This window comes from Aptenodytes patagonicus, chromosome 1 (assembly GCF_965638725.1).
Source record: "Aptenodytes patagonicus chromosome 1, bAptPat1.pri.cur, whole genome shotgun sequence".
In the NCBI taxonomy this organism is placed as follows: Eukaryota; Metazoa; Chordata; class Aves; order Sphenisciformes; family Spheniscidae; genus Aptenodytes; species Aptenodytes patagonicus.
Window position 1 is genome coordinate 219,351,943 of NC_134949.1, and position 25,005 is coordinate 219,376,947.

The window sequence follows — 25,005 nt, forward strand, 5'->3', positions numbered from 1 at the left end:
AGGAAGGCTTCAATAAATCATTTCTGACATTAACCTTGCAGAAACAAATTCCCATGAGTATTTGTGTTAGTTCTGCCGCCAGTGCTTGTGCACACACTGCAGGTCAGAATTCACACCTCTATCTTTCTGTGACTAGTTTTGCAAACAAAAGTTCCTCATCGGCATTTCCAGACAAAGTCAATGGGACAGGCAGGGATGAAGAAAACGCACTTTGTTTATTCAAGCAACCATTAGTGTGTCATTAGTAAACATGCATGAAACTTTCATAACAGATTTGGGGGTTGATAAAAAACGAAAAGAAAGCATGCAGTGGATTAGGCAATGAAATATCATTATTATTTGTGTAAATAAGCAGAATGTTCCAAATGTCCAGCATCTGGCATCTGTACTTTTTGTAAGTGCTATTTTTAGTGTAATCTCTACCTATGCCACAAAATTTTCCCTACAATTTGTTGTTTAGCATAGTGATTATGTGATTAAGATGGTATAGGTCAGACCTTCTTGTTCTATCATGAGAAACAGTTGGATATGGAAACTTCTGTTTCTGAGGACAGACTCAGTAAGTTAGTAAGTAGCAAGTACAGGGTAGATATGTATACATATATATTTGTATTTTTTATTTAAAAGTTCTCCTAATGATTGTGTAGAATTGCCACAATCTCTTCAAAAACAGCTTCAGCAAAACCTCTAACTGCAAAAGCTCTAGTGGAACATCGCTCTGCAAGGACACGGACCCGCTTGCATTTGTACTATGGGGAACTGTGGCTGTTTGGCTGAGCAACACTGCCCGAGGTCTGCCAGCACATGGGGATGTCATATCACCATCACGAAGGACTGGCTGAGAGCTGAAACCCCACCAATGTCCCACCAATTTCAGAGCTGGGCTTTTAATTACTGTCTGTTTCTAAACAGAAAGTCTTTTCTAACAGTGAGCCCTGAAAACTCATTTTTAGATCTTGAGGGCCAGCCAAGTGCTTCCCAGACTCAGGATAAGACTTTGGATGTTCTAGAGACCCTACCTGGAGCTCAGCCACTTTCCCATTCTCCATTACTTCTGTTGAGCACAAGCAGGATAGTCTTGCTCCTGCCACTAAATTAAGTAGGAGGCTCTGACCTCCTCTGGGGAGCAGGACTTTGGCCCTGTTCACTGCTGAGAGAAGGCTGTGGGTTAGACTCTCCTGGTGTGCGATGTGAGTGGGCCGCTCGGTCCCACGCGGTGCTGAGTGGGTGTTCAGGGGACTGAGGATATTCCTGCTGCAGCAGCATTGCTCTCTACCCACACTCCCACATGGTCCTGCCGGGCACAGCCCACCCATGGGTGCATCTCCCAGGGTTTCTGCCTGCTGGGCCACCTACCCATGGACGGAGAAGGGTGTCCCAAGGAAACAAAGGCCAAAAGGAAAGCTTTCCAGCCTGGGTTGTCCAGCTGCTGTACCCTACAAGGCTAAATAACACCAGTCTGTCCGATCTGGGATGGACCTTTCCACCAAACATGTCTCAGAGCCAGGGAAAGCTTTATTTCTCTGTAACCCACAATGTCCCTCCCTTCGAGTAAGAGGCGAAAACCATCTCCGACCTCAGCAGAGCCCTCAGTGGACTGCCACAAACACTCATTAATAAAACACTGCACTTTCCTGACTGCTCCTGTAACTCTTGCCACATGTTAAGCCCCTCGGCAAGGGGTTGATTCAATGATTTCAGGGGTCCTTTTTCCACAAAGATAAATTAAAATTCTGCCTTTGACAAATTAATAGAAAAACTTCCCTGGTGTTTTTTTAGCAGGTGGTTCTTCCCACATCACAAGACTCAAAGTCCCTTGGAAACATGTTATTTTTACTTGGCAGAAAGGTGAAAACAACTGACTGAAACCTGAGAACCCAGCATGTGGGCTTGACAGACCACGCTGCCCACTAACCCGTCATCACTCATTCTTCCAGGCAGTTGCCGTGAGGCAGAAGGGAGTGGGTTTTTTCCCTTCTGGGAACACCAATATGGAGAAAACAACCCCTCTGAGCCTGCGCTCACCATTCAGCAGTGGAGCCAGGGCAGCCCCATGCCTCCAGCCACCACCGGACTCTCTCCAGTATGTCCCACCTGGAGTGGGAGAGAGTCCAGCGAAGGGCCGTGAAGATGATGCAAGGAACTGGAGCATCTCTCCTATGAGGAAAGGCTGAGCGAGCCGGGACTGTTCAGCCTGGAGAAGAGAAGGCTCAGGGGGGATGTCATCAGTGTTTATAAATACGTGAAGGGAGGGTGTAAAGAGGATGGAGCCAGGCTCTTCTCAGTGGTGCCCAGTGACAGGACCAAAGGCAACGGGCACAAACTGAAACACAAGAGGTTCCCTCTGAACGTCAGGAAACACTTTTTTCCTGTGAGGGTCACCAAGCACTGGCACAGGTTGCCCAGGGAGGTTGTGCAGTCTCCATCCTTGGAGATACTAAAAACCCAGCTGGACATGGTCCTGGGCAAGCGGCTTTAGGTGGCCCTGCTTGAGCAAGAGAGTATTGAACGAGATGACCTCCAGAGGTCCCTTCCAGCCCTAACCCTTCTGTGATTTTGTTATTCTATGACTCCTGCCAAAGACAAGCATCCAGCTCTGACAATGGGAGAGAAATCCCAGTTATATCCTGGAAACTGAATTTCCCAGTGATGAACACAGGACTTTCCCTCTATCCCCAAGTCAATCTTCTTTCCACCCTGTTGATAGGGAGCATGCTCACCAAATCAAAGTGCAATAGCTGCAAATTCAAGTGGAGCTTCTCATTTCTGAGCAGTGTCTTTCCTTCGGTGGCCACAGACTGGTGCATTCCCATGTGCAACCGCCACCGTGCCTGCGAGAGCAAGCCTAGGAAAACAAGCCTGTTGTCAGGAGCAGCCTGCATCAAGTCTTGAAAATTTGTGGGGATCTGCAAACTGAAAAAAGGTTAAAGCCTGTGTTCCAGTTAGCATCCTTCGTGATCCTTTTGTCCTTATGTTAATCCAGGAATGAGAAATAATGAACAAGTTCTGCTGTCAGTTTAGCTATCCATAAACGGCATTGTCCTATAGGCAGGCACACAGCTACCTTATCCTGTTGCCTTTACAGCAGGAATCAAGAGGTGCATTTCTCGAAGTCCTAGGGTGCTCAGAGTTTTATTAAATGCTGTAAATGTTCAGTTTGATGGATCATGTAGAAAGCTTTTCCATTGAAACAACTGAAAAGGTTGCCCCTCAGGAGTGAAAGGACAGCTGTATCCCAAGGCACAGGCCTGGCCGTTTGGAAGGAGGAAAGAATTTGTCAAAATGAAGTATGAATGCCTGGAATTTCACCTGGTTTCAGCTCAAGCTCATGGTTTCAGGGTAGGCAAGTGAAGTCTGCAAGCAGAGAGTGGCTGCTCAGAGATGCCACCCTGTCTCTTTGCTTTCTGTATTCCTGGGTCGATGGCGTTCAGCTCCAGCCACCCTTTGGGTCCTTGTTCTCTTGACACTTTTGAAATGACAAATGCAATTGAGACTGATTAGAAGTAAAAATACTTTGATTTTCTGTTATGGAAAGGGCACTTTTAAGTCTTAAAAATGATCACAAAGATTTTCAAGAGAAGTTTTTATTCCTCCTGACACAGCTAAAAGAAAATGATATTTGAAGAATAAGAACCTCTGGCATCTCTTGATTCAGGGTAGATTTGGAACTATTTTCTCCTGGTTTAAGTCTAAGGGCTGAACAATTTGTAGATTTGTGCTGCTAATACCCCGCCCAAGGCACACAAAAGCTCAGCTGGTTACTGGTCAGTCAAAGGGAAAAGTGTGCTTGACTCTAAAACCCGCGCCCGCTCCATTGACTTAACTGGGACCAACTGATCCATGAGCTGTCATGTATTTGTCTACCTGTTCTGTTCCAGCAGCACAAATGCACTCGCTGCCTTGGCTCCGGGCAGATAAAGCAGCTTTGATAAGGGGTCTGTAATGTCAACTGCACATGTCATACTTCAGCAAGCTGCCGCGCTCACAACCGACTCATTTTATTTGCATTTTGCACTCGGTGGTGTGAATTATGCCTCAGCCACTTCTTTCATTTGCTGGCATTTTCACAGTGCCCCTAAGAAAGTTTTTATCCAAGCAAGCTGTTCTTCCTTCCTAGTGCCCTCATGCTTTTTAACTATGTTACTTTACACAATTTCTGGGCCTTTCAGGAGAAGGTTCTAATGCACCTCCTTAGCAGGGCCATCCCACACAGAGAACCAAAAGGAGATGCTTTAAAGGTTATTCGAGATTGTACAATCTGTGACATGAAGACTTTCATCGACCGTCCCAACTGGGGCTTCCAAAGGCATCAGTCCCTTCTGAAACTGGAGGCTTAGGTCCTGCTCTTTGCTACTGAGTATCTGCCAGGCTTGCTTACCTCCTCCTAATACATGACTGCCAACTTTTATACTGGTCCAAAATTTGCCACCCCCAGCCCTCTTCTTATGCCTCCTCAGGCCTTGTAAATCTTTCACCACATTAACTCAGTTTCTACCACATATTTACAAAGGTTTGTGACCTTTAACTGTAGTCAATCATTCCCCATGGTCTCATTTGTCTCTTTCCCCCCTGCAGCACCTTCATCACACTGCCGTTGCTTGTAAATGATTTACCCAGCGGTTGCAGAGCACCGACTGTATCCCTTGAGGCAAGCACAGCTCACTTGCAAGCCTGCTCTGGTTTAGACTTTCCAGATTTTCCAGTGTTTCATTCAGATCTCCTTGCCCTCCAATACATCAGCACTTGCTCCTCATCTTCAGCACAGCAGGTTATTGGCCGCGTTAGAAGGGCTCTGGACATGAACTGTGGCGCATGTAAGTGCAAAGTGGGTAGTAGCTCATGCAGATGGAGGAGTGTAGATCACTGGCGTGGAGTTCTGGGAGTGTGCCCTATTTAAACAGACCCTCACACATATATATGTTTATGTATCTGTATGCGGTCACAATGTTTGCATGCATTATTAGTACCTGGGTGTATTTTGCATACAAAGTTCAGCGTCAGTAATTTGGGGACACTCAGCTCTATCTCCCATCCTCCGTGTGAGTTTATCAGAACATTCTTGAAGTGTCCGAACAATCTTTAAAGTGAATTTTATAAATATCAAATTAAATTAAAAACTAAAGTTAAATATTGAATTTTGAATCTAAAACTTAAATGTATTTAAGTAAAGTGAATTTAAATGAAAAAGTGTTTGAACTAGCCCAATGGTAAGAAACACAGCTAGCCCTGGAGAGAACACGTACATGTCTCTGTACATGGCTCACGTGCAGCTGTTCATACAGCCGTCATCACTGGGGCATGGGCAGGATCTCCACAGCATCGGCACCTAAAGCAGGGGTTTAGATCCCAGTTTGGAGGCCTGCGAACTGGAAGTTGATTGTTACAATTTTTAGCACTGGTGCATCTAAGTCCTTTCTTTTCTTAGTTTTTTCCTGGTTTTTGAATGCTTGGATGAAGTTGACGATAGGAATGCCTACTACTGCTCTCTCCAGTGGAGTTTGGAATATTAAAATTTGTATTTTAGGAGGCTAATCAAGACCAGCAGCTCATCTCATTGCTGGAAAAATTAGTGTAATATTAGGGATAAGCCTCTGGAAAGTAAACTATCCACTCTGATAAACAAACTGTTTACCTGGTCAAAAAAGCAAGCCTACCAGTAAAAGCTGATACATTTATTGACCACATCTACTGAGCCTTGGATTAAGTTACAAGTCAGAAGTACTATCATAGCAATCATTGCCCAGCAAAGCTGCAGGTGGACTGCAGAGACTTGAGGGCGCACGGACACAGGAGCCAGGAACCAGGCAGGAGTGTGTCCAGAGAAGGGCAACGAAGCTGGTGAAGGGTCTGGAGAACAAGTCTGATGAGGAGCGGCTGAGGGAACTGGGCTTGTTTAGCCTGGAGAAAAGGAGGCTGAGGGGAGACCTCATCGCTCTCTCCAACTCCCTGAAAGGAGGTTGTAGTGAGGTGGGTGTCGGTCTCTTCTCCCAAGTAACAAGCGATAGGATGAGAGGAAATGGCCTCAAGTTGCAGCAGGGGAGGTTTAGATTGGACGTGAGGAAAAATTTCTTTACTGAAAGAGTGGTTAAACATTGGACCAGGCTGCCCAGGGAAGTGGTGGAGTCCCCATCCCTGGAGGTATTTAAAAGACGTGTAGATGAGGCGCTTATGGACATGGTTTAGTGGACATGGTGGTGTTGGGTTGACGGTTGGACTCAATGATCTTAGAGGTCTTTTCCAACCTCAATGATTCTATGATTCTATGATTCTAACATCCCCAAACAATCCTGCTTGCTTAGACCCAGTCTGAGCACAAGTTTTTTGACCCCTCCTTATAAGTGAGACAAAGGACACAGGTTATTGCAGAGAGGCAAGCGTAGATTTTAGAGCCAAACCCAGCAACGATGATCATCATCTAACCTGGTTTCAAGGTGTGTGGTTGAGTTTCTGCACGGTTGCCACATGCCCGCTGCAGCGGGGCTGGCTCACGGCGGCTGTCAGAGAGGGGCAAAACCCAGCGGGGTGGATCAGGAGGGTGACTCCAGGAAAGGGGATTCCTCAAAAGACTCGCAGGGAGGCTGAGCAGAGCAAAATCTTCTTAAATATGTGGAGATCCTTTGACAATGTGTGCTGATGCTCCCACCGGTGCTCTTACAGAAACCTTGTGCCCTTTTCCTATCCCTGGTGGGGTCTGAAGACCTGCGAGGTGGTCTCCGAGGGCGGTGGGAGCAGCTCCTGGCCGCCCGGGACGTCGCGTGTGTGACCACTAGGTGTCACGGCTGTCCCACAGAAGCCGCGTTGTCCCAGGGCACTGGAAGCAGCGAGGCGGTCCCTTTCGCTTGTCGGCTGCCAGTAAACCACAGAATCCGCATAAAACCGTGCGGAGGAGGCAGAGCCTATGCCTGGCTCTACCCTGCCGCCGGGGAAGGGGGGGAGCAGCGGTGGGGGACTTCCCAGGGTGTCACCAGAGCCACGGTCTGTCTCCAGCACAGCATGCCGAGGGCAGGGAACTGGAGGTGCGGGACTGATTTTTCAGATTGGCTTGCAAAAGTGTATTCATAAGACAAAATGTCTCTTAAGACAGGGTCCGTATTCCCCAGGTGTCTCAGTTTACAGTCTGTGCTCACGCTCCAGGACAATTTAATATTTCTTTAACGTGGCTGACAGGCGTTGTACTCAGTACTCCAGGTTAAGTTTCACGTGTCTTCTACAATGGTGTTACTAAGAGTCTCAAACCCTTTCCCTTTCTGTGGTGTATTTTCCCAGAATGGGTTTCCCCGGTTCATTTTTAAGCTCTGCTTCTCCACAAAAGGAAAAGTGGCAAATACTTTACCTACTGTAATTTGCACCCAGATCATAAATCCGGTATTTCAGAGAAAATGGCCTGCTTTCTTTCTGGTCCTTAAAAGCATTACTGTATGAGGTTTATCTAATCCTTTTTTCTACTATGTTTATCACCAAACCTTCAGCCAGGCTTATGCTGGGGCTTTTATACTGCTAGACTGTGTCTGTGAGAAAGGAGGCAGCTCAAACATTAACTCTTTCTCCGAAGCATCGTCTTCCTTGCTATCAAGCACCCCGCAGGTCTCCTGCTCTTGTAGCACCGTCCACATGCCCGCATCCATCCAGCCCCTCTGGTTACTTTTCCACCACTGGAGCTGGGATTACCTTTACAGGGGGGCTGTGTGGATCAGTCGCTTCCCATTGTGATCTGCTTCATTATTAAAGCTTTTTTGGGTCTGTTTTCAAGATGGCACGTGGGAAATGCACACCACCTCCCAGTAATGTAAATTAATATTAATTGAGCTCTGTGGCAGATTCCCTGTGAGTAGCTTTGCAAAGACACTCCTGCAGCATATGTCAAGAGTCGTTAACACATCAGCTGCAGCACATCCAACACTCTGAAAAAGATTTAGGAGGGACTAATCCCCTCAGTGGTGGAGCTCTGTTGGCTTTTGACAGCGTTACGTCACGGGTGAGTTGAGCCTCCATTGTCTAACATCAGACAGACTTGGCACCAGAGGAATAATGATGACAATAGCAGATGAGCATTATATAGGCAGAGCTTGACATGCCTGAGTATCACTCGTCCCCATCCTCCCGTCATTTCAGAAGGAGTTCCTGAGCCCATTCTGTTATCAGACATGTTCAGAAAATTGAAGTCAGCACAGTGGGGTGCCTCCCAGCATCAGCCTTCGGGCATTCTAATAGCTTTTCTCTCTTCTAATTACAATCATCATTTCTGATGACAACTTCATGAAATGAAACATAATTTTTATTTTCACTGCAAGAGTCACTAAATGGATTGGCTGCTATGGTTCACCATGATTTGGCATACAAGAACAGGAACCGTGGAACAAAACAAGAGAGCAAGATGTCATTTCATGATGCAAGCATTCAGCTTCAATAATTTGTGCTTTCATCGATGGCATTTTGTGAGGACTTTTGGTAGACAGTGAGAGGAGGTCTGGTGCTGTTATCACAGAACTGAACACAGGTTTGGGTGTGATTCACGCTGCTGTTAAGGGGTGACCATCGGCCAGTCATTTAATCTCTCTGCACCTCTGAGCATCACTCCTCCTTTCCGCCACATTTTTATCTGACAGTCTGTCTTTTCCTTTCTGCTTGTACAGGGCCTGGTACGGTAGGACAGTCTCAGCTGAGGCCACCAAGTGCGTCAGCGATCTGATAGAGAGTATAGCAAGCTCCTCTGATTCAGAAGCACTGGTGGGTGTTTGTCTTATGTAGGTGCCACGATCCCCCGGCAGTATCTTTGTGTGAAATCAAGAGTTTGCAAATCTATTTGGATGACTTCACATGGGAAATGCACAGAAGTCAGCACTAAAAGGGATATGAGAAATGAACAGAACTTGCTGTACTCCACTTAGGGAATAAATTGCCAGAAGTCTGCAATTAAATCTTGCAGACAGGAAGCCTTCTGGAATAGGGTTAGTTTCTATACGGAGTGCTTGACAGTTAAAATTGAAGTCTGTTGAATTTTGCTACATAAATATACTTGTGTTTCTTTCTTTTCGTTTATGAGTCATAGTAGTCTATTTTACTTATTTATGTGAGACGAAGCTTTGAGAAAAGATTTAAAAAGCAGAAGTGTGGCCACTGATGGTGCTAAACATACCTGTCTACAAGAAAACTCAGTAAGATGTTTGGGAAGGAATGATTTTTGCATGTGGACAGTGTTTATTCATTTTATGACAGTGTAACTTGAACAGCATAGCCTTACATCTTCAGAAATTAATTATGAAATTTAGAAGGCAGCTGGTCCTAACACTAAGCAAACACAATGGAAAATACAACATACAAATAATGCTCTAGCTCTCTGCAGGGCGTTGTACTCCTGTGTGGGCAGCCAGTCCTCTCATGAATTTTTATCATTACCGGTCTCAAGTCCCTGTACTATTTGCAGCCTGCAAAAACCTATCTGTCAAGATTCAGTGCAAATATCACTAAGAACAAGCAAAGCCACTTGTTTAATGACTTGGGAACCCTCCGACTCAGCACAGAGAATACAATTAGATAATAACCTGTGCTCTTCCTGGAAATCAGCTGTATGTTTCTGTTGCTAACGTTTAGCTGCTGTAACAGATGGTTTAGAAAATTGGATTCCATTTCCCAAGCTGAGAACATGAAGTGAGCAAAACAAAGATTTTTTTAGGCAGCTCCCAGGGACAAGGCTCGAACAAGTCAACAGTTACCCAGTGGCTTTTAATCTGAGGACTGGAAAAAGCTGCTTGCATGAACTTTTTTTGCATGTCTGGGATCAAATCCACAAAACCTCTCAAAATTTTTGATAAACTTCTCAACTTCAGCATGGGGTTGCTGGTAAAAACTGAGTGACTTCTGACCCAGAGCAACAGACTGATCATATCATTAATCTGAGACATGAAGAGTATCTTGAAAGCTCCAACTCTGCCACAGTCAGACCAAGAACTTGAATTTAGGTCGCTCCTTCCCCTCTGAGGGAAGTGCCCCAGTGCCAAGATTATTGATTATTCTGATGATCTCTCTCACATTTTTCATTACAAACTCCAGAAAATGTTCGTTTTATCCCTGGTGGAGAACGCAAAACATTTTAGTTCATCAGAATTCATAGGATGGGAATATAGTCAAGATGCTGACTCTGAATTTTTACTACCAAGTTCGAACGTTGAAATATTTGCTACAAAATATATTTGCTGGAAATATATCCTGCAAAACGCAAGCTTCCATAGCTCCCACTCACTTCAGCAAGCCAACCAGAATACTGTTTCATGTGCATAGCAGACATCTGCCAATCCTTGTCAGTGTTTCATCAACACACTTCGATCTCTGCAGATGGAAAGACTATACCATTGGAATTAGACAGGGTGACACTGAAGTTGCTTTTGAGAAGAAAAGCTTCAAAGATAACTCTGAAGGACCAACCCAATCCATCACAGATAGGTATTAATTATGATTTTAATAACCACAATCCAGCAGGGATCCTGAAACATACATTTCCAGTCCATGGCACTGTTGTGCAATGTGGTGGTTTAAGCATGAGAGAGTAGCATACCATTTCCCTCAGTCCTATTTATACCCCACAATTTTACAACAAATAGCTCTGTAAAATGCAACTAGTTCCCATCCACGTACCATAAAAGCAAACATACCAGAGTACCAAAATACCAGACACAAATTATCATAACCGACATCCACCCACAATCTTAAAAGCAGAAAAATGCAGCCCAAATAAATCATCCCCAGAATGGATGAAAAGCAAAACTGCCTACAAAATTAGGTCTAAGAGCATTTTTCAAAGCTGAAACCATATAGCGTTTGGCTAAGGCCTCTTGACACAAGGATGCAAACATCTGGAGGGTCTGCCTCACAGCCTGACGTAACATGGATTGACCTCACCCCCTGTAAGCATGAGAGTCAGAATTAATATCTGAACACCTACTGCTTGTGAACGAAAAGCAACCTGGCAGATCATGCTCAAGATGCTTTGGTAGGACTGCTAGGATGGGACAAACCTTGCCAAGGGAATAACATCTCAAAGCTTGAGGTGGATGTAGTTCTTGGGAGCTTCTCAAGAGAGAAGACCCATTTAATGAGATATCTGAAGTCAGAACTGAAGGATAGAGTTGGGTGAGAAAGAAGGCAGGCAGCAGCAGAGATCATAGAATCATAGAATCATTGAGGTTGGAAAAGACCTCTAAGATCATCGAGTCCAACCGTCGACCCAACACCACCATGCCCACTAAACCATGTCCATAAGCGCCTCATCTACACGTCTTTTAAATACCTCCAGGGATGGGGACTCCACCACTTCCCTGGGCAGCCTGGTCCAATGTTTCACCACTCTTTCAGTAAGGAAATTTTTCCTCATGTCCAATCTAAACCTCCCCTGGCGCAACTTGAGGCCATTTCCTCTCATCCTATCGCTTGTTACTTGGGAGAAGAGACCGACACCCACCTCGCTACAACCTCCTTTCAGGGAGTTGTAGAGAGCGATGAGGTCTCCCCTCAGCCTCCTTTTCTCCAGGCTAAACAACCCCAGTTCCCTCAGCCGCTCCTCATCAGACTTGTTCTCCAGACCCCTCACCAGCCTCGTTGCCCTTCTCTGGACACGCTCCAGCACCTCAACGTCCTTCTTGTAGTGAGGGGCCCAAAACTGAACACACAGATTTTACGCCACATCCCAACACTTATTCATTACCCAAAGATCTCAGTTGCCCTGTGACAACCATGACCATAAAGGAGGCTGGACAGAAACCTCCTTTCCAGGCAGTTCAGGCAGTGGTGCTAGACAATTGGCTGTAGTAGAAATGTAAAATCGGAGGCTTTGACAGGGTTTGTAGTTTCCTTCCATTATAACTATGTTTTCATTAATTTAGTTGTATTACCAGCTTATCTGTGGGATTTTCCACAATGCTCATGAGGAAATCACATATAGGCACAAGGACCAGCAAACCCAGTTCAAGATGTGTTGTCCTCAGAGCAAACCCCTCTGATCCCAGCCTGTATAAAATCATTGTGGTACAGAAGCACATGTAGCACTCAGTATAGCAGGTTTTTCTGTCTTTCAGCCTTTAGAAGAAGCCAACACTGTTGGATGAAAGCTGTTAACATGGAAGAACATGGGACAAGATTTAACCTCTGATGTAATTGCAGGGGAGTTCCACCAGAGATTTATCTGTCTTATTCTGGAAAAACGTTCAGAGAGAACATTTGTATCCAGAGATGACATTCTCTGCCGAAACAGCCCTAGGTTTAGATATCAGCATCCCTGCAACTGTAACTCCAACTGTGTTCAGAAGAAGACTTATGTTTATATATACAAATGTATACATATAAATACATATTTTCCCCATGTATTTTTGAAATAAGGAAGATTTCCCACATACGCAGTAGAAGACCCAGGGAGTTCAAAGCTTTCCATGGCAGCTGCTTTTATTTATCTCTATTATACCTTTGAAGGTGTTGGTTTCATCCTGAGCATTGGTGAAACTGCGAACTTTTTTGTAAGTTGGAGAAAACTCTTTTCCCACCCAACTTTAAACATAGCTCATGATCCATACACCTAGTCATGCTATCCGTAGCAATGTGAAGGATGTTCATATGGGAATGTGCTGGAGTGAGAATTAGGTTCAAATTCTGACTGTCACAGGAGCATCCATGCTACACCTCACGGGCAGGTATGAGGCCAGCTGTAAGCACAATGCACCCAGCAATTTCCCCATCTGCTGCCCATATGGGATGAGTGACTGACAGGTATCTACTGATACAGAACCCATCAGATAGGCTGGAACATGCCCTAGCTGTACTATATCTGAATTTGGGGCAGCCTTCAAAAGTCCCTGGCACCCTATGAAACGCTGCATAGACGTGTCATCTCAGGTAAGTTTTTCAAAATCTGCACCTGTCTGTCACCTATAAAATTGGGACAAAAGAGCTTGTTTTCTCCATTCTTGATGTTTGCAGACTAGAGGATTTTTGAGTCAGAGTTCACCTCTAACCGTGAGGTATATTTAAGGCTGGCCAGGAAGCGTTTTCCTGCCCTGTGTGAAAATGCTCACGGTTCACAAATGTTTCCAATCTCTCATCCAGGCAAAACAAACACCTTTGGAAGCAAAGGGGAACCTTGACTGCAACAACAGCCTCAAGGCTCTGCGCTGCAGATGACACAAGACACAGATGAGAACTCCTTCCTCATGGGAAGATCATTTCTGTGAAAAACATCAGTCAAGGGACACTCCTTAAAAGCACTGGCTCAGCTCTTGGATAATTCAGTAAAAGGTGTGCTAGGTACCAACGCTTCCTGCTCCTCTGCACCAGAAAAGAACGAAGGAGCTTCATATTATAACCACTCTGAGCTTTCACCACTCATATGCCACTTCCCTTCAAATCTTGGAGAAAATTCATTTCATAGGAAGACTCGGGGCTTTTGCTCTATCGTGTCTCAGGTACCTTGAGGGAGGGAGGGAGCCAGCAAGAAGCAAGATGCGGAAGCCACAAGCATGAGGAGCTTCACAGCGCAACTCTCCCCCTTCTGTTTATCTCAGAAAAACTTAAGTATATGATGTTCCTTGCTTCTCTTGCCTGGGCGAAAAATCCACGTATGAAAAATCAATAAAGAAACAAGCTTCTTACAGGGCTAAACTCAAGCTAGTCAACAGAAGTGAGACTGCTGGCTCTAGCAGTCAGGCTGTCTTGTGTGTTGGATATTTTTCACTAAATCTCATCTGTACTGTGCTATAGCATATAGCTATAGCTATTCCCAGCTTCAGTGTGGTAATGATGGGGCCTTGGCAGAAACAGTATTAGGCGAATAGTGACAGAGACAACAAAGGAGTGTGATACACTTAACTTTTTAAATACATTTCTCCATGCAGGATTTGTTGGCCTTTCCAGGACCTATAATTCATCTGAAACAAAAAATCACATGCAGCTGCTCTTGATGTTTAGTGAACTCGGATCCTAATCCTAATCTGATTTTCAAGTTTTTATCAAATTTTGACTACTCAGGAAAGATTTAATAATATTGTTTCTACTTTATCTTTCCTTGATCCTTCTCCCAGGCCGTAGGAACAGCACTCATGATGGACAGAGGTATGAAATAATCCTTTTTTTTCTGGAGGAAAAAAGGTTACCTGCAGCCCAAGTTATCCATCTATATTTTATTTGAGCAATGAGACGAAACCAAGAGAATCCATTTTCAGCCAAAATCAACAACCTTGAAAAATACAGTCCTGTCCACCAGCTTAGTCATCCTGCACGTTGCCCATTTGATTTGGTTTATAGCAAAACAAAGAACTAAAAAGTTGCGTTAGGATCTGTACCAAAGTCTGTAAGGGGAGCCAGAGAAAAAATTACTCACACACTGGGAAGAATTCCACCTGTTCCCATCCAAATTATGTTTCCCCATCAGGCTGGAAGCAGCTGATGCACTGGTTCCCATGGGAATATTTTTGTCTTGAACAATATACACATTTAAAACCACTTCCTGAGTTTGCCCTATTTACGATTATGTTTGCATTAAATGCTGTCCTCTAGCCAGCACAGAGCCTGGTGCTGAGTGAGCACTTCTCCCCACCCAGACTTCAGCTCTGCTCTGATTTTTTAAGGAAATTAAGGGTAACTAATGTAAGAAAGGCATTACTATCACCAGGACTGGGAAAGCCATTGAAAAGCCCCCCTGTGAAAAGGGTTTTAGTGGGAAGTAGGAACAAGGGGAAAGAAATTAATTTGCTTGAAGAGGTACACTAAAGACCATGAAATTAAAAAGAAAGCCATGCCACATAAAGAAAGGCTCACAGGGTGGCTACAGTAATGGCCTAAAATGCACTACCTAGAGATATTTCATTAGTATTTCTTCCAGTAATTGAGAATCCATTATTAAAAAGCTAGTTGATTATGCACAAAAGAATACATCAGTAGTTAAAAATCACACAGCCGCTGGATCCCAGTGCCCACTACAGCTGTCTCTTCCTATGCTGCATGGCCACAAAAAGAAATAGAGATAGGGACTGACCACAAGCAGGCAGATTTTACAGGCACTTTTTCAAGCTGTTCCTTCAGATGCCTCAGAATCACAATTCCGTAGATGCGAATTGGCCTTGAACATAGGGAGCAAACCAAAATTGCTCCACTGCATTCCTTTGCTTTGTGTTTGAGTGATGGTGAGGAACGATAGCAGTAACTTGCTTCTGCGTAACCCTTGATGAAGCAGTGTGAGTATGAGAATTAGGCATGAGGCTGGAATTTATGGATATGTCTATGCAGACACATACAGGCAGATGCGGGCTTGTCTTGCTATGTTCTCAGCTAGCCAAATATCAACAAGATGGATGTGGTTTTACTGCACCAAATCTGTATCCATCTGTATAGACTTCTGTGATTATCTTCTGAAATCTGGTTCTGATGTTGCCACTAATTTGTCTGTGACTGCATGGTCATTTCTGCATTTCAGACTATCTTCTACTTAAAAGATTTTTCAAGAGTGATGGTGTGTTGAGGGATCAGTCCTCAGTTCGTGAATCTATTCTTATACAGATGTTAGACTGGCTCTGAAGAGAATTGGGTCCATTCCCTGGCACAGCTAATATTGCTTCTGTTTTCAGGCATGCCATTTATTCTTCTATCTGCAAAACAAGGATAAATATTTCATCACTTGAAGCGGGGTTTATAAAAAACATCTGTCATGTGAAATGTGTTTGTGAAGTAGGTTGTTATTACAGTGATTGTGAGTAAAGTTAAACACCTACCACACAACTAGTAAGACCTCCTACTAGCTTCAGCTTCTATACAATTGTTGCTGTAACTATTACATTGTCATTATTTATTCAAAACTTCAAGAAAATGAAGAAAATGAGCCCTAATGCAATGGAAAGGAAAAATAAAGACTATTTTTCTATTTTTGAATAATGCAGAATAGTGCTATATTCTGTTATTCCTCCATTTGCCGTTGATCGAAGGAAGGCATTTCACTGCTTCAGTCCTAACAACTAGAATACTGCAGGATGTTCCTACATGGTTGTTCTTCAAATAAAACTCATTTTCTTTAAAAGTGAACCCGATGAGCCTTTAGGTTAAGGTCATGAATCTCTCCATAGCATGTTCATAGCATAGATTTGAGCCAGATGTTTTACATTTTTCATGCCTGAGTCATGAACGGAATGTCTGACTATTGACCCATGTTTTTGAGTGAAAACGTCAAGAAATCCTTTGCGGTAACTGTAGTTTCCTGTCAGCTGGAAAAATGTTGGAAACTCTTTCTCATGAACTTCTGTCCCTCACTGGCTGTGTTTCCTGTCCAAGACCTTTCTAAGTGGGTTGGCAAGGTGTCAAACTTTATCTAATATGCAATTGTTGATTAGAGAAAAAGGGAATGTAGGTGGCAGCTTAGACAAACTATAAGGAAACTTTTTTCCTAACTCAGTTTTTTAAGGCAAGAAGGCATATGGCAAAAGAATATAATAATTGCAATTTCTGTGTCATTGAGACTAGTGCCCTCAGAGCAGTTACTAGCTTACATTCACATTTCAGATGTACTTGAGCAGATTAGGTTTTGTAGAGGTAAACGAGAAAAAAGAAACAACACCATGAGAGCTTGAAATGGCCTGGAAGATTGAATATTTATATTGTCAGGACCTGATATGACCTTCATTAAAATCTACAGAAAGAATGAAACTGAATTCAGTATGAGATTGATCAGGACTACAAGTGCTTTCTATACCACTGTGGTTTTAATTGCGAGGCAATAAAGGACAGAGAGTGAAATTTTGAAGCCGGCGGTTGTGCCGGACTGGCAGTGTTTGCCTGAAATCTCCTGCCCCATCAGCATTTGTTGACCAGGCTTGGTAAAGAGATAAATGAGCTAATGTGACTTGCTGAGGCGGATTGCCTCTTTACTGACCTGAAGATGTTGAGCTCTTGAGAAAAGGAGATCTAGACTGAGGAGTCAGCCTTCTTTAGACGGATAACCAAGAAGCAACTAAGTCAGAGATCAGGTGGCAAGTTGATCACACTGTTTTATGGTTGATTTTTTGAGAGGGAAAAGATGGGGTTAAAGAAATCCGTATAAGGTCTGCAGTTCTGTGTAGTTGTGTTTGCACAGAAAGCTGCGGGAACCCATTTCATTTATGATCCCAGATTTAATGACAAGTGAAGGCTGCTTGGGCTCCTCGCTGATGACTTTTATGGTAAGAATTTAGATCACTACTTTTTGCAGTTTTTTCTCAGGAGAATCTTGCATTTAGCTTCCTGCATAAGGCACACTAGATCAGGCTCTATGACACTAACGTGCAATGATCATGATTTGAATTGGTCTTTTAGGAGCCTTGAAAAGAAACCCCTGAAACAAGACAGGGGGGTGCCAGGACACATTTTGCTTTCTTATGAGGCATTTAATCAATGTTCTGCTACATAGTAGACATCATAATGGTGATGTAACTGATTGCAAATCTACACGAGTCCCTGAAGGACCCCTCAGTGCTTCCTTTCCTCTTAAAACTTTCAGCCAAAATCAGTAAGAAATGATCTTTTGTGATTTCTTATCATTAGATTGATATTGCTTAAATGTAATATTTACAGAACAAGACTTAGCCTATATGATGAGGAACAAGAAAGAAACCCTCAACCCTGGTCTCCATACGGCAGGCACTCAGAGCGTACGCTTCTCAAGGAGCTCATAGTGTCATGGCAAACTTTTTCATTCTGAGATGTTCAAGAAGTCAAACCAGAGACCAGTGTTCCAGGGGACTTTCCTCTTACGTATCTAGTCTCAATGTTGCTGTAGACACCTCTTTCTGTCTCTCTTTGAGCTATAGAAAATTGATGAGCTGGTACCGCTGATTTTATTAGTTGCTGATGGACATGCAAGCTTCCAAACTGGACTGTCTGAAAGGTTAAGCAGCTTCATGGAGGAAAGTGCTAAATATGAGGTGGCTGAGACAGGGTCCCAAAACCAAATGCATAACTGGCCACTGCAGTTTGTTTGTACATCCATTCTATCTCTGGAGGAACGTGCCCATAATGAGCCAGACTCTTCTACTCCTGCTTTAACTGGAGGCAACAAAGATTAAAGCAGTATAAATAAGAGGGGATGCAACATCACTGACTTCAGTGAGTTCATACGAATTCTTGAAAAATAAGATGAAAAAGCTGACTTGAAAAAGCTAGATGTAAAGTGAGACTCCACAATTAGATATAAAGTGAGGCATCAGGAAAAACAGAGAAGTCATTGCCAATACCAGAACTATGTGGTCAATGTTGGAATAAGAGGAAAAACAGCACAGTATCATGGGAATCTACCAGCACTAGGTATTACGTGGCAAGGAGGATCAAGAAATTCCAGCCTTTATTCCACAGTTCTGTGCATCATTGCAGCTCATTTACACCTTCTGCAAAGGCAAATTACAATAAAATGCCATTGTGATAATTCAAATCGATCTCTTAGCCCAGAACTGCTGCTTGGTTAACTCAAACTTCCCAGTCTGTTTGCTTTAATTACCTGCTGTCTCTCATCCGTGGCTGTGTACATGCAACACTGAAGCTTAAGGCATAAGCCTGGTGTGTATCACACCGTGGTAGCTAAGGAGGCACTTAAAGAGTTATGACGAAGCATGAGAAAATGGCCCCTCAATTGTCAAGTAGTAAATTTGCCATGTTGGGGCACAGCTGCTTTTATTTTGGCTCGTAGATGACATTTTAAGGTGTCTTGAATTGGGACAAGTTAATTGTCACCCCCTAACTGCTTCTGAATTCATGGCCAGGAGGCAAATTATTTGGGCCAGAAACGGTACCTTGTAATTAGGTATTTTGCAATATCTAGCACAATAGATTAAGATTATTTAGGCACAAGCACAGTACAAATAATAAGCATAATGTAGAGAATAAATAAACATTCAAGACATAAAGCAGTATAAAATAAGAATTCCCATTTTCAAATCCTTCCACTAAGATAATAAAAATATGTGGGCAGGAAAAAGATTTTATATAAGACATAATTTGCTTCGTCAAGCAAAATTAGGCTATTCTTGCCAAACTGAAAGCACAAGTGATTCATAATTAATTCTGTATTATAGAGTCTTCCCTTAAATAAATGAAATTTCTTTTACCAGTTTATGTAAAAATAATTCAATGCCTGAATGATCTAGCAAGAGATGTTTACCTTTGTGAAAAGCTTTTCCTTTCTCTCACGTGAAATAACAGCATGTTTGCAAGTGATATTGCGAGAAACTCTTCCTTAACGGTGCTCTGAGCCCAGAGTACTAGCAATTAAAACAATAATGAAATGCAAACTCCGTTCTTCAGTAAAAGCCTCAATCAATGCCTCCAGCAAGTGGTATAAGACACAAGTTGTCCCCAGCTGACACCTACAATGTGCATTCCTAGAAAAAGGAAGACAATTTTGTAGATAATAAACCTGCTTGTCATTTGAGATAAATCTTTTTACTTCCATTTGCGATACATTATGCGTTATAAACACAAACACTCTGATGGTGCACATAAAACTTTCTAGTCCTCTTTGTTCAGATGTACCTAGAACCTTTTTTGCACTGTGTCTATCCCCTCCCCATCCACCGTACAGCAGGTTGTTTTTATAAATCCCCATGTATGGATTTCATTATCATACAGGCTGTGAGTTCATGTAACAACAAGGCCATTTTAATCCCATCAGCAGGCTCGGTTCAGCTCTGATCCAAGTTCCAGCTTGCAAAAAGACCAAAATATTTTGCAGGTATAAAGACAAGACACGACAATCAGCGTGGAAAGATCACGTTCAGGAAGAAAGAGCTCTCCCATGACCAGAGCTTGGCCAATCCTTTGCTGGTGTAGAGCCAAATCTCAGACCTTTCATCTACCAATTTCTCATGTGCCCAAAAAGGGGATGGTGACAGAGTGAGTAGAAAGGTGAAGACCAAGAATGGAAGGAAATTTGAAAACCTCCAATTCCTCCATACAGCTGCTCAGGACATAGTGCAATCATACCTTTTCTAACACTTGCCATATAGCATTTGTCAATAAAGCAAAAATAATCATAGAATCATAGAATAGTTTGGGTTGGAAGGGACCTCTAAAAGTCGTCTAGTCCAACCCCCCTGCCATGGGCAGGGACATCTTCAACTAGAGCAGGTTGCTCAGAGCCCCGTCCAACCTGACCTGGAATGTTTCCAGGGATGGGGCATCTACAGCCTCTCTGGGCAACCTGTGCCAGTGTTTCACCACCCTCATCATAATAAATTTCTTCCTTACATCTAGTCTGAATCTGCCCTCCTTCAGTTTAAAACCATTAACCCTTGTCTACCACTACAGGCCCTATTAAAAATTCTGTCCCCATCTTTCTTATAAGCCCCCTTTAAGTATTGAAAGGCCGCAATAAGGTCTCCCCGGAGCCTTCTCTTCTCCAGGCAGTAATAATCTGGCAGTAGTAATGTGCTTTTCAATGCAAGGGGTGTAACTGTAAAGAGGATATGGTAACTACACTTTAGCTGTATATGTAAGAGCAGGGTTGGCAGCAGAGGACATCTAGTGGTGTTTAGCTGTAAATTATAAGAATAAACAGGAGCCTGTGCATTATTCCGCTGGCAATGCTGGCTGCCAGGGTAAGGTTGCTGTGTTCAAGTGCTGCAGGAGCAGCTGTGTGCCTTCAGGAAGCATTTGTACTCCTGCTCTTTGCAACTCAACAATATCTATCTGCATTGCACAAAAATGAGGTATTTATGTACACAGGCTAGAAGCACAGTTATAATTTATATACTTACATATAGGAGGATGAAATCTACTACAAGCTTGTCTTTCAATGAAGCTATGAACTAAGCTTATTCGGGTGTGTAAAAAAGATCATTTATAGTTTTTACTTACAAAAATACAATGCTGGGGTGTATCAGAAAAACCTGAACCAAAACTAAATAGCTGCTAGTGTCACATAAAATGACGTTACCCCTTGGGATGAGAAACTGCTGTGAAAATTCGATGAATAATCTCATTCCCAGTAACATCACTATCACATGCCTGTGTACCCCTTCATTAGCCACTCCACGTGACATTGCATGCTTACTCTAAGTCCACACAGAGAAAGCTTCTCATAATGCCTTTGCCACATAGCTGGAGAAAGATGGCTAATTTTATTTATTTACTTATTTATTAATAAATGCAGTTGAAAAGGGAGGCAAGGAGAGCCGCTGAAAAGGCTGTCTTTTTTGTTTAGCTACACAGCAAGCATACCTTTGGGATGGATTTTCAGCACAGTCCCCTCTCTGGCCCTGATCCAGCAAAGCACTGAAGTCTAAGGTTGAAGTTAAACACATACTTACATGCTTTGCTCAACTAGGGCCAGAATGCTGAGTACTTTGCACAGCCAAATCTCCGGCGCATTTGTACAATAAACAAAAATACCACCAAAAAGTCACCAGAAGCTCCAACTGTGTTCTGAGAATTTATTTCTATACTCCTGGAAAATTAACCTGAGTGCTGAGCAGAAACCAATCAATAGGTTGAAATCCAATGCATGTGGCAGACTGTTTGGTGAAGTTAATATTGTGAGTGTGTCTGCAGTTTTCCACAGAATATCCAGCCTGGTAAACTAGAATTTTTTAAATTATCCTGTTCCAGAAGACAAAGGCGATTTGACACTTATGTGATTGCCCAAATTGTCAAAACTCATAAAAACATTTTTTTGGAGTAATTGATTTTTCTTTTGTTTGTTACTTTTGAAAAAAGAAAGAAAGAAGAAAAAGCATCCAACCCAAGTTGCATGTTCCAGTGCTGCCTCTTGAATGTTATGAGCAACACTTTTTTGGGGCCTAATTATTGACTTACAATACCAAGAGAATCTCATATCAAGATAAAAGGAAGTGCCAAACATGAGGATACCTGTTGTGGTTTAACCTCAGCCAGCAACTGAGCATCACACAACCACTTGCTCACTCTCCCCCCGCGCCGGTGGGATGGGGGAGAAAATCAGAAGAGTAAAAGTGAGAAAATTTGTGGGTTGAGATAAGAACAGTTTAATAATTGAAATAAAATAAAGTAAAATAGTAATAGTAATAATAACAACAACAACAACAACAACAACAACAACAATAATAATAATAATAATAATGAAAGAATATACAAAGCAAGTGATGCACGATGCAATTGCTCACCACCCGCCAACCAATGCCCAGCCAGTCCCCGAGCAGCGGCCCCCCCGGCCAGCTTTCCCCAGTTTATGTACTGAGCATGACGTCCCATGGTATGGAATGTCCCTTTGGCCAGTTGGGGTCAGCTGTCCTGGCTGTGCCCCCTCCCAGCTTCTTGTGCCCCTCCAGCCTTCTCAGTCGGTAGAGCATGGGAAGCTGAAAAGTCCTTGGCTAGTGTAAGCACTGCTTAGCAACAACTAAAACATCGGTGCGTTATCAACTTTGTTCTCATCCTAAATCCAAAACACAGCACTGTGCCAGCTACTAGGAAGAACATTAACTCTATCCCTGCCGAAACCAGGACAATACCCTAACCTGAAAATTTATGTTACAGGAATAATGTTCTACCAGATCACTCTTTAAAGACCATCCCTCTCTTGTTTCATCTGATGTCCACTGTCTCTTGTCCTCCCACCATGAATCATTGTGAAGAGCCTGGCTCTGTCTTCCTGATGACCTCCTCATAGATATGGGAAGGCTGCTATTGGGTACCCCCCAGACGTCCTCTTCTCTAGGCTGATCTAGCCTGTTTCCCTCTGCCTCCCCTCACAGGGCATGTGCTCCATGCCCCTGACAATTTTGGTGGCTCTCCACTAGACTTGCTCAAGTTTATTAATATTTTTCTTTTACCGGGGGCCCAAAAACTGGTCACATCACAATATTCCATGTGTGATCTAACAAGCGCTGGGTAGAAGGGAATAATAATCACTTCCCTCCAATATCTGGCTACACTGCTGTTAGTACAGGACAGTAACTTGCTAGTTTTCATTGCTGCCAGGGCACATTGCTGGCTCATGTTTGGGCTGTTGTCTACCAGGACCTCCCAGGACCTTTTCAGCAGAGCGGTTTCCCAGTCAGTCAGTGCCCAGCCTGCACCACTGCAATGAGTTCTTCCCTCCCAGGGGCAGGAGTTTGCAGCTATCTTTATTCAGTTTCATAAGGTTGTTGTTAACCCATTTCTCCAGCCTGTCCAGGTCTTTCTGAATGGCAGCCCTGCCCTCAGGTGTACCAACTGCTCTTCCCCTGATCCTCCTACAGTTTAGTGTAACCTGCACAGCTGATGAGGTACATTCTGTCTTCTCCTCCAGGTCATTGATAGAGATATTAAAAAAGATACATCCCAGGATAAACATCTGACTAACTCCACTTGCAACCAGCTTCCAGGAAGAGTACAAACCCTTAACCAGAATTCTTTGAACCTGGCAGCCCAGCTAATTTTTCAGCCTCACATAGTAATTCACCTAGTCAGACCTTAATAACCCAACTTGAAAAGAAGGATGCTGTGGCTGACTGTGTCATAAGCCTTGCTAATGTCAAGGTAGACAACATCCATCATTCTTCCTTTTTCCTCAGACCTAGGTGTGTCATCTTAGAAGTTAAAAATGGTTTACACTAGGCAAATCGATGCTGGCTATAAAATATATATGACCTTTCTCTACTATCTTATTCCAAGTAAACACTGAGTGACTTAGATGAACAAAGTACTATTACAACATGCTGAGTTCATCTTTTTTGTGGTATGGACTTGGTACACAAGGGAAGAACCGACACAATGTCAGACTTAGTGGTAGTGAGGCAATTTATTTCACTTAGAAGATCACCCTGGAGACTCTGAAGCATGGCTACAGTCTCATCAGCTGACCATTTTTATCTGTGGAGCTCACCAGTACTGCTTTTTAATAGACCTGATGTTGTGTGATGTGAGATATTAATCCATAATTTCCTTTCCTTTTTAGCTCTTGAAAAAAAAAGGAGATAAATGGCAGCTCAGTGGGGGAAAAGGGGAACCAATTTTTACAAGATGAGGCAAAGTGATGATCATTCCTTTATGTTTCTTGAGAGAAAGCAAGCACCACTTTTTGTTTGTTTTCTAACATAACTTCTGCATAGTAAGATTGAATGTAGGCACTGAGAACCCTGCTGTTGTCTGAAATATTTTCCTGCCACTCATACACTCTCTCATGAGGAGAACTCACCATGATACAAATAAGAGTAGTTTTACCTCACAAGCACCAGTGTCCAACCTGGGAACCCCCCACAAACTCTATTACCATTTCTGCCTTTCTGTCCTATACACAAAACCTTTATCATTTCTGTCTTCTTGTCCTCTATACCATAGGAAGTTTTTGATGCTTCAGTTGAAGCACAGCTGTAAATCCACTATAAATGAGTTGAAACTTCTGCTCATTTGTTCAGGAATGAACAACGGGGGACTGGGACAGGACTTTCTTAATGTGGATATGCTGCTGACTGGAAAAGTTTCTATTTCCTCAAGACATGCACTGCACTCAGATTTTCCTTCACCCCACCTTTTTGTTCTGGCCCCCTCACCGGGATTGTGCCCTCAGTAATGGAGAAGAGGGCAGAATGAACTGGCCGCGCTCTGGGTCGACAGAAAATTTTGAAATAGAAAACATAGGAACAGATTGGGGAGAAAAAAAAATGTGGAAAACGCTAGGAAAGACGAACCAATACTTGCTTGTGACTAACCAGCAGCTTGGCGGCAGGGCGGGAGCACCCGTCGGGCTCTCGGCCCAGCCCCGCGGAGCGGCGGTTCAGCACCCTGGCCAGCACCCGCGTGGGCGCCGCGCTGCCGCGGGGCCGCTGCCGGCAGGGCGCTCCCAGGGCCCGGGGGCAGGGCTGGGCTGCGGGGATCTCGGAAGGGAGCACCCCGCCACGTGGGGGATCCACTTCTTCAGTCCCTTCCACAAAGTCCACGAAGCCCTGGCCTTTAAGTAAAGGGGGGAAGGGATTTAGAGGGGTCTATTTGTGGGGCGGCACTTCCCGCGCTGGGGCGGAAGTGTTAGCTTTTAAGCATTAATACTTGAACCAGCCGCAA

At 43.6% G+C, this 25,005-nt stretch overlaps 1 long non-coding RNA gene across 1 annotated transcript; it reads left to right on the top strand.

Moving 5' to 3' along the window:
* Positions 1-4,691: 4,691 nt before the first annotated feature.
* On the top strand, positions 4,692-15,906 carry LOC143156740 (uncharacterized). Its single transcript, XR_012994687.1, has 2 exons — positions 4,692-4,814; positions 13,090-15,906. It is a non-coding gene; the product is annotated as an uncharacterized LOC143156740 (long non-coding RNA).
* Positions 15,907-25,005: the final 9,099 nt, after the last annotated feature.